Here is a 10,461-nt window from a genome sequence, read left to right as displayed (position 1 = left end):
ACATCTCGAACGGCGGTCAGTCGATACTAGCATAGTAACTGTTGTTGTATGAACACTCTGCCAACAAGATGTATGTACCCCAACACCCTTCAAAATCCAACACGCATGCTCGAAGCATGTCCTCCAGTGTCTAGATCGTCCTCTCGCTCTGGCCATCGGTCTGGTGGTGGTACGTCGTGCTTATATGAAGCTGAGTGCCCAGTTCCTCATGGAACTTCTTCTAGAACCTAGATGTAAACAGAACATCCCTGTCAGAGACTACCGATACTGGCACCCCGTGTCTAGCCACCACCTCTCGCATCCGCTAACTTCTCAGCGAATATAATCTTGGATATCGGAATAAAGTAGGCACTCTTCGTTAATCTGTCCACAATCACCCATATGACGTCCACACCCCTCGCCATCCTCGGTAACTTCGTGATGAAGTCTGTAGTGATCTCTTCCCACTTCCACATGGGAATGGGTAGTTGTTGAAACTTCCAATGAGGTCGCTAATGCTCTGCCTTAAACTTCCTGCAGGTGAAGCATCACTCTACAAACCTGGCAATCTTCCGGTTCATGAAGGACCACCAATAACTCAGCCTCAAGTTTCTATACATTTCTGTAGCCCTTGGATGTATAGAGAACTTAGACTTGTGTGCCTCCTCCGATATCTTCTGTCACCCTCCTCCAGTCACCGGTACCCATACCCGGCCACACTGTATCAGAAGACCTTGACTATACTTAACAAACAAAGGATACCATCCCTAAATCCACTCAATCTTCCAATTTTCCTTCTTCACACCCTCGACCCAGGCCTCCTTGATCACATCCAACAATGGAGAGATCACCGTCATCCTCAAAAATACGTTCCCAATTAGGGAACCTTCCGCCTTATGGCTCAAAGCATCGGCCTCCACGTTGGCCTTCCCTGGGTGGTATAGGATCTCACAATCATAGTCCTTCAGCACGTCCAACCACCTCCTCCGATGCATGTTGAGGTTCTGTTGATCCATCAAATACTTCAAACTCTTGTGATCAGTATAGATGGTGCACCGCACACCATACAAGTAGGGCCTAAATATCTTGAAGGAAAACACCACTGCCCCTAATTCCAGGTCGTGAGTGGGGTTGTTCGCCTCATGAGGCTTCAACTGCCTCGAGGCGTAAGCTATCACATGCCCCCTCTGCATCAATACCGCGCCTATCCCTGAAATCAATGCATCTCATTGCACCAACAAATCGTCTAACCCCTCAGGTAGTACTAGAATCGGAGCCTTGCATAGCCTCCGTCTTAAAAGCTATTTTTCAATCTGTACCCCACCGAAATGTCACATTATTCTTGGTCAAGCGAGTCTAAGGCACAAAAATCTTTGAGAAATCTTGAATAAATCTCCGATAGTAGCCCACTAGACCCAAAAATATACGGATCTCGGAAGCATTCTTCAACACTTCCCACCGCATTACTGCCTCAACCTTGGCTGGATCAACCAAAATTCCCTCCTGGTTGATGATGTGCCCTAAAAATTGTACTTCTCGCAGCCAGAAATCACACTTGGAGAACTTGCCATACAGCCTCCCCACCCTCAGTGTCTCCAACACCTCTCTCAGATGCTGCTCATGCTCCTCCTTGGTCTTAGAATATACCAGAATATCATCAATAAAAACGATCACTGACCGATCCAACATCGTTCTACACACTCTGTTTATGAGATCCATGAACGTTGCTGGGGAATTGGTGAGCCCAAATGGAATCACTACAAACTCATAGTGCCCATACCGAGTCCTGAAAGTTGTATTTGGTATATCGTCATCCCGAATCATCATTTGATGCTATCCTGACCGAAGATCAATCTTAGAAAACCAAGACGCGCCCTGTAGCTGATCAAACAAATCATCGATCCTCGGTAACGGATAACAGTTATTCACTACAAAAATATATATTCAAAAGATAGATTCAGGTGACTTGGTGATCCCGTGCCACTAGAGAATACGAAGGCTACCTCGAATATCAAAAGATAGATTCAGGTGACTAGGTGATCCTGTGCCACAAGGAACATACTAATGATGAGTGAGTGTTTTTTTCAAAATGAGTTGTGAATCGATTCCACAACTCCTAAGATGTTCCAAGAAGACTTGGTTTACAAAACTCATTTTCTTTATCATAATGAAAGGTTAATGATGATCTCATTAATGTGTATTTCAATCTTCACTATGAAATAATTTGATCAAATCAAAAGGTTTCATCAACAACGAATAAAAGTCGTTAGTGAAATTTATTAAGTATTTATCACCAAATCTATTCATGGATTGAAAAAATTACATACATCACTTATGTATAACTCTTTGTCAAGCCTTTTGTTCTTTAACTACTAATAGATAAAGACACTTGTGAATCATCTTCCCATATAAATAGGATTCACATATATCAAATGAATCAACCTCATTTGCCTTCAAAAATTCCACCATTTTGAAGTTGGTATATGTATTTCTTATTTATATTGCCATGATGATTATGACATAGATAAGTTCCAATCAAATATCATTTGATTATATAGGTGTTATGATTAGAACTATCAATTTAATGAAAGATTATAGATTTACTTCATAAATAAAATTATGAGAAAATATTCTTTAACACAGAATACATCATTTCAGAACATGAATGCGAACATCCATTAAACGATAAGTAAATCTAGATTTATTCATAAAGTTATGACTGTTACATGTCCCTAGGAAAAATAGGTACAAAACATCTATTGCTTAAATAAAGACTATAACAACACTTGTTATATCTTCAACAGGAAATGCCATTCGTTTGTAACAAGTTGAGTATTTATTCCAATCATCAACACATAATATCAATTATTAGTGTCACATGAAGTATTATCCAATAGTTCTATCATATATATATATAGCTGAAGTCTTGTCCACGTTAGACTTTTTCAGCTCGATGAGATGACAGGAGCAATTCCTCCTTTAGTGTCCAGTTTCTTCCACAATAGAAAGAACACTAATCATTTGGTCCTTTCTTGATTTTTTGGTTTATGATGTATTTCCCTTAACTGAGTTACAAATCTATATGAGTGCACAATCTCTTAGACTTCCTTTTATTCAATGCTTGAATAGACTTGAAGTTATTTCTAGTGTTCTAATTCATTATCTGCTTTACTTGATGAGACGTCTGATATGTTTCATAATTATCCAAGACTTTCTACAAGACATGGTTAATTTCTTCAGTATGATCTGAGACACATCAATATCATCACAATAATACTTCCATCAAAGTATCATGATCAGACTAATTGGTTGCAAAGGTTATTCGGGTATGGGATCTTTCAGTATATAAATTTCTATTTATCTTAAAGGTAGAACCTCAAGATATTATACCAGTTCTAGAAATTATAACCATCAAATGTTACTATCTATTGAAACTTAACAAAAGAGAGATTTTACAAAGCGTAAAATTATTAACAGTTATCAAAAAAATTTAACAAAGTTTCATTTAGTATTTTCAATATTTAGTCTTTAAAAATTAATATCTTTTTATTGTTTCTTAGAACATTAATTTATTAAAGTCTAGGATCCAGGTAATGAAACAAGTAAATGGTTAGGTGACATTTATCCCATAAACTTATTCAAACTCGGTAGGTAGTGATTACCAAATGCATACGATATGTAACTCCTAGATTATGGGATCCTAAACTACTATCGCTTAGTTTGGCATGTTTATCCCATCTATTCCTCGGACCTCTCATGCTTAGGTGACCTTTATCACATAAGATTTTGATCAAGTCATCCTACTTGAAACAACTTGTAGCATTGTAACTAACCAGTAACAAGGTGTCCCTTTAGAAACCAAAAACTACAAAACTACCCTGGACATGAAAATCCAATCCTAGTGACCACGCGACTCCATGACACTAAGACCTTCAAATGATAACGAGCGTTCTTCAAAAGGACGACAATGACTTGCTTTTTTAGAAAAGGTTTTATATATATGGTTTACATTTATAGTTTATAAAAATATGGTCTCATGAATATTACATGCATCCAATAATTCATGTATCCTTTTGTAAAATTCATATCACTTGTTATGAGATTCTTTAGGTGCCAAATAAAACTTTATTTTATTTGTCATTAACCATGATCAATTATAAACTAAAATCCGGTATTTTAAAGTTTAGTCGTAGATCGATTTAAAGAACTGGTAATAGTCATAATAAAACTTTATTTTATACTTAAGACTTGGAGTTTTTGATGAGTTATAAAATCCCTATTTTAAATCTCCTTTTAACAATAAAAAAAACTTATGACTTCATGAGTTTGTAGAATAAACTCATTTTATTTTATAAACTCAATTTTATGCATCTTATGATAAAAGTCATATTTTGATAAACCAAAACTTGGGTGATGATACTAATGTGTTAAATCTCATTTAACATGCATAAAACATAATATCAACATATTGTGTTATGTTTAAAACACCAATATCATATATTAAGTTTCGAAGCAAAAAAAAATCACTAGTTTTATTATTTGTCGTTATAACGCTATAAACTGATTTTAGTTTTTTGCTTTTTAAATAAAAACTCCTTATTCACTATAAAGACATGGAGTTTATATAAAGTTTAAACATCTTTTAAACCATTTCAAATATTTTAAAGTTGGGTATTTATAAGTTTTACAATAAAATTATTTTCAACAAAAATTGAATTTTAACTGGTAAACCGGTAATCGGTAACTGGTAAACGTTTTTATAAACATTTTATGGTAACTGGTAAACATTTTTATAAGTTTTTATAAATTTCCATTTATAAAGATCTTATGTTATCTTTTAAATATTTTTTACTCAAAATCCAAGTGATATTATCTTATGAAAAAATGTTATTTGACATGTAAAAACCATTATACATACCACATAACATAAATTTAACATAAAATAAACATCACATGCATGCATTATAATGTGTATAAACCAAGCCATGTCTAGTAATAATTTTTGTGAGCCATGACTATTTAAATTTATTTTAAATGTAACAAGATGAAGAAATGAGCTCCTTGAAGATGACTTAACCATTTAAGACCGTAATCCAAACCATAAGCTTCTACTTTTGGATTTGGGCTAAGTTATAGTCTTAATGGTTTAAGTGTTGCAACTTTCACAACATGAAGATTTGAAGTCCATTCTCAAACAAGAGTTGCCTTGGCAAGTGGGAACTTTAAGACTTTTTGAAGTGTCCCTTAAGTCCTTTAAGAAAGAGTTAATAATTTTTGTGAGCCAATTCACAAGAATTATTAAGTCTTTCCTAAAGGACTTAAGGGACAATTCAAAAAGTCTTAAAGTTCCCACTTGCCAAGGCAACTCTTTCTTACAAAATGGCTTCAAATCTTCCTGTTGTGAAAGTTGCAAAAATTAAACCATTAAGACTATAACTTAGCCCAAAACCAAAAGTAGAAGTTTATGGTTTGGATTATGGTCTTAAATGATTAAGTCATCTTCAATGAGCTCATTTCTTCATCTTGTTACATTTAAAATGAATACAACTAGTCTAACTAATTTATTACAACAAATCAACAAATGAAAAAATAACTATTTATCTATTACATCTTATGAAAAAATAAATATCAACCAATCACAACACAAAGGTCCAAATGGCTTATTTATACACAAAAACATATCAAATATTATCATAAACACCTCTTTGTTTTTTCTAAGGCAACTTTTATATAACCAAAATGCATGAAAAATGGTTATATATAGAAATAAACAATCTTAACCAACAAGTTCTCAAAGAAGACAAATATGAACTTTTCTTAACCAAAAGAAATCCATGCTTGTTTTCCAGAAACCAAAGATTATCAAACATAAAAAATCATTCTAACATATAAAAGATGGCTCTGATACCATTGTTGGGTTTTGATACAAAATATAATTTTGTTTTTCATAAAAACCGCCAACGGAAGACTTTGAAAATAACAAGTTTATTTTTAATTTATAACAAAACCAAACCATCATGGATCTGTTTGTAGAGGTTAGAATGTTTGTAGTGGTTAGAATGAAATAAAACAATCATAGGATATTTCAGAGATGAGCTTTGAAGCAGTTGAACCCACTTGGTTTAGGGGTGTTGATGAAGATGTAAAGATCAAAGAACATGATCTTCTCTGCAAGTATCCACCATCAAAATTAATGCACTTGGAATGTTATTTCCTTCTTGTATAAAGCACTTCTTAAGCCTTTAAGTGCATAAATCAAATAAGCACTAAAGGAGAAGCACTTTGAACCACCAAAGACTTCAAAGATCTTCAAAAGAAAAGCAAGAGGAGTAACACTTTGCTATTATAGTTTTAGTGAGAAGAAAGGAAGAAGAAGAGATTTTTTCACTTTTCAGAAATGCAAGCCTCATGCATCTCTTATATAGGCCATGGAAGGTTATGTCTTTACATTAAAAATAATATAAAGCAACTCTCCTATTTTCAAAAAGCATAGGCAAGGCATGGAGGTTGACAAGCAACCTCCATAATATTATATATATTTACGCCATACCTCTCATAAGAGGATGGATTCTGTACTTTTTATAAACTCCAAGTTTAGTAAATATAAACTTTGTAATTAGGTAAAAGACAAAAGAATCCAACTAGTCCAAAAATATTGTGCATGGCTTATTAATTCATACCATATGAAATAATAACTAGTTATACGCTCTTATATTTATTATTTTCATAAAATTATTCCCTAACTAAAATACACGAATCAATATTATATATTAATAATCACATCAATAATAAATATACAAAAGGTGCCAACTTGATAAAGGTGTGACCCGATAGGATGATATATTATTAGCAATATCACTCCATAATGATTCTTAGGCATATAGTTTCAACATCACCATCATCCTCAAACATAGATCTCGAATAGGTGTGCGTATGACCTTGCGACTAAGCGCGTTGACCCATATGTTGGATTTCCTAGGGTGATAAATGATCCTTCAATCATAATCCTACACTACACCTAACCACCTGTGTTGCCTCATATTTAGATTTGGCTTTTCCATCAAATACCTCAAGCTCTTGTGATCCGTGTACATGGTAAAATGAACCCTATAAAGCTAACGACGCCAAATATTGAGGGCGAAAACCATCGCCCTTAACTCCAAATCATGAGTGGGATAGTTTGCCTTATGAGGCTTCAGCTGCCTTGAAGCGTAAGTAATAACCCGAACCCTCTACATCAGCACTGCACCTAAATATGTGATCGACGCATCACAGTATGCCACAAAATCATCCACACCCTCTAGAAGATTCAAAATTGGAGCCTCTCACGACCTCTGTCTCTAAGTCTCATATGTCACCTGCTGCTTAGGACCCCAGTGGAAAGTAAATGTCTTCTTTGTCAACCTAGTCAACGAAATTGCGATCCTGGAGAAATTATCGATGAACCTCTGATAATACCTTACTAAACCCAAGAAGCTACGAATCTTAGATGGAGAGTTCGGAACCTCCTATTGCATCACGACCTCAATCTTGGCCGCATAAACTAACATCCCCTTCTCATTAACAAGGTGGCCTAAAAACTACACCTCGAACAACCAAAACTCATACTTGGGTAACCTAGCATAAAGCCTCTCCCTTCTCTGAGTCTCCAGTACCTGTTGTAGATGATCCTCATGTTGCTCCTTGGTCTTAGAGTAGACCAATATATCATCAATAAATACAAAGACATACCTAGTCAACATCATTCTACACACGTGTTTCATAAGATCCATGAATGTGGCTAGGGCATTGGTGAGCCTGAAAGACATCACCACAAACTCGTAAGACCATAACGAGTCCTGAAAGCAGTCTTTTAGATATCCTCATCTCTAACTCTCATCTGATGATATCCTGAGTGCAAATCAATCTTGGAGAAGCAAGACACACCCTTTAACTGGTAAAACAAATTAACAATCCTCAAAGCAGATAACGGTTCTTCACCGTTAACTTGTTTAACTCCCGATAATCGATGCATATCTTGTAGGATCCGTCCTTCTCCAAAAAAAAATCAATGCTCCCCACGTGGAAGCTGATTATTAAAATCTACATATGAGTTGGAAACTTTGATGCAAGAAAGGTGTTCAAGGAGTGTACCTTGAATTTGAGACTTCCTTCCATGTAATAGTTTTTTGGTAACAAAGTTCTAATGGAACGTTTTGTAATATCATTAGCTAAGTCTTTATGACTTTGTAGCCTCGATATCACAGAAGGTCAATAGATGTAAAGTTGTAATTCTAACACATTTTAGTATTGACAAGAATTTGGAATTGTGAAATGAGCATAACTGGAATAATGTCCAGTCGATCTGTACACAAAGGAAGGACCATAGAGAAACATAGTATGCATGTTCATAACATGGCATGACTAATGTTTAATTCAAGTGTTTAGTTGACTACTCGAAACATTATACATTAAATAAAATCTAATTAATACGGTGATTAAATAATAAGATTTTTATTTATATTCAACAGTTTGAGACCATAGTTAATTAGGTTATTATTGTGCTTCACTTTGCATGTTTTACTTCCTGGAATAATTTGATTATTCAAAATTCCACAATCGCTCATACTTTTGTAAGTAGGTATTGAACTAAGACTGTCATGAATTGAATTGTATATTGTCAACAAAGATTATACATAGGAATAGTTTTGCTGTAATGCTCATGAGTACTTAGAAAATGGGGATTTTAAGTATTGGATAAACCCACACACATAGAATTACTTCATGGATTTAATCACAGGTAATTTTGAGACGATAATATCTTATATTCATGAAATGAGGATATATGAATTGTTGTTTACAAGTCAGTTGTGCATTGATAATACGTAAACGTATCAGTAACTTGACATTGTCAAACGTATTGATGTGCGTGATTTGATGAGTAAATAGTGCAAGCATATAAGTCAAAGTTTATTCATTTCTTTTACCCTAACAGGAAAAGAGATATCTTTGGGCCCCTCTATGATTTGATATTGACATATAAATGTTGGATAAGGTGTCTAAGTCCATAACTATATTTGGTATGTACTTGACCTGGCTTGGCATGGTCCATTTGGGTTGCATGGCACTACAACACTTGGATAGACAAAATGAGAAAAGGACATGCATGGTTTATTTATATATATTATAAGTTCTAATATATTAATAGTATTATTTAATTAGTATTGATCAAGAATTAATTTGGAATTGATTTTCGGGTCAAGAAGAGACTAATTAAATATTTGGGGTTTGATTTGTAAATCATTCATTCTAATATAGTGGGCTTATGGTTCATGATCGGCTAGATTGGGATAGGAACCATTGGGTGCTCCATAGATGCTCCATGTAGGTTAAAACCCATGGATCAAGGGGGAAATAGAAAGCCATGGACATTAGGGTTTACATGGTGTAAGCCTACATGTGGCACACTATATAAGGAGCCCCATAGCTAGCAAAATCGGCCACTATTACAAGACAAGGAGGGCTAGCTGATTTTTGAGTGAAAGTGTTCTCTTCCCAAGTTATTCCAAGAGTTGTGGTGTTGTGTGAAACATTTGATTTGGGGTACTAGGCTCATAAGGTCTTAAGCAATCCACTCTACAAGAAAGGTATGTCATTCTACTAGTTTTTATAATACAAGTTCCCCATGCCATGCTAGTTAGGATGTAAACCTTGGAAAAATCAAATTTGCATGAATATTAGAGAAAACATAGATCCAAGGTTTCTAGGGTTGCATGTACACCATAAGAGTGTTAGATTGCTCAAAACCCATCAGTGGTATCAAAGTCTAGGCTTGCTTTCTTGATATGTGATGCAAAACGCTTGAAAAATCGAATTTTCTGCCCACTGTTTTATGGACTCACCGAGTCCTTGGAGGGACTCAACGAGTCCAAGTGCAAATTCATCCTACTCGTCAAGTATGTTACTGCACTCGACAAGTAGATGGCCCTGTGTGCAGATTATCGAGTTTTGCTGCTGGAAATGTACTAGAAACATTACCCTAAACTGTTTTGGTCTTATAAAACATGTTTTTGATGGTGTAATGGTTATGCTAATCCATTTTCAACAGATATTATCAAAATCTCAAGTTTTTTATGTGCTTATATGATTCTTGTAATTGTTGATATGAATATTTATGCTTTTGAGTTTTAGTAAGATCATAGGAATTATGTGCAAATTGTTTGATGAAATGATTCTTGATCTAAATGTTATTGATGGAATCTATAATTTATCCTCAAGTTACGGATTACCAAAAGTCTTTCTTTTAAAGTCCATTAGTGAACACATATGTTACATGAAAAATGAAGAGTCTTCATTTTAATAATCCATTAAACTCATAAGTTATGAATATGAAAGGTTTTGAATAGTTTCAAAACGTGCCCACAAGTTTTGGAATTTGTAAACACTTTAGAATACTTTAATTCCATACCCTAGAGTTTTAAAAGTTAAAATTCAACCCCTATA

This window comes from Lactuca sativa, chromosome 9 (assembly GCF_002870075.4).
Source record: "Lactuca sativa cultivar Salinas chromosome 9, Lsat_Salinas_v11, whole genome shotgun sequence".
NCBI lineage: Eukaryota > Viridiplantae > Streptophyta > Magnoliopsida > Asterales > Asteraceae > Lactuca > Lactuca sativa.
This window is presented reverse-complemented; position numbering follows the sequence as displayed.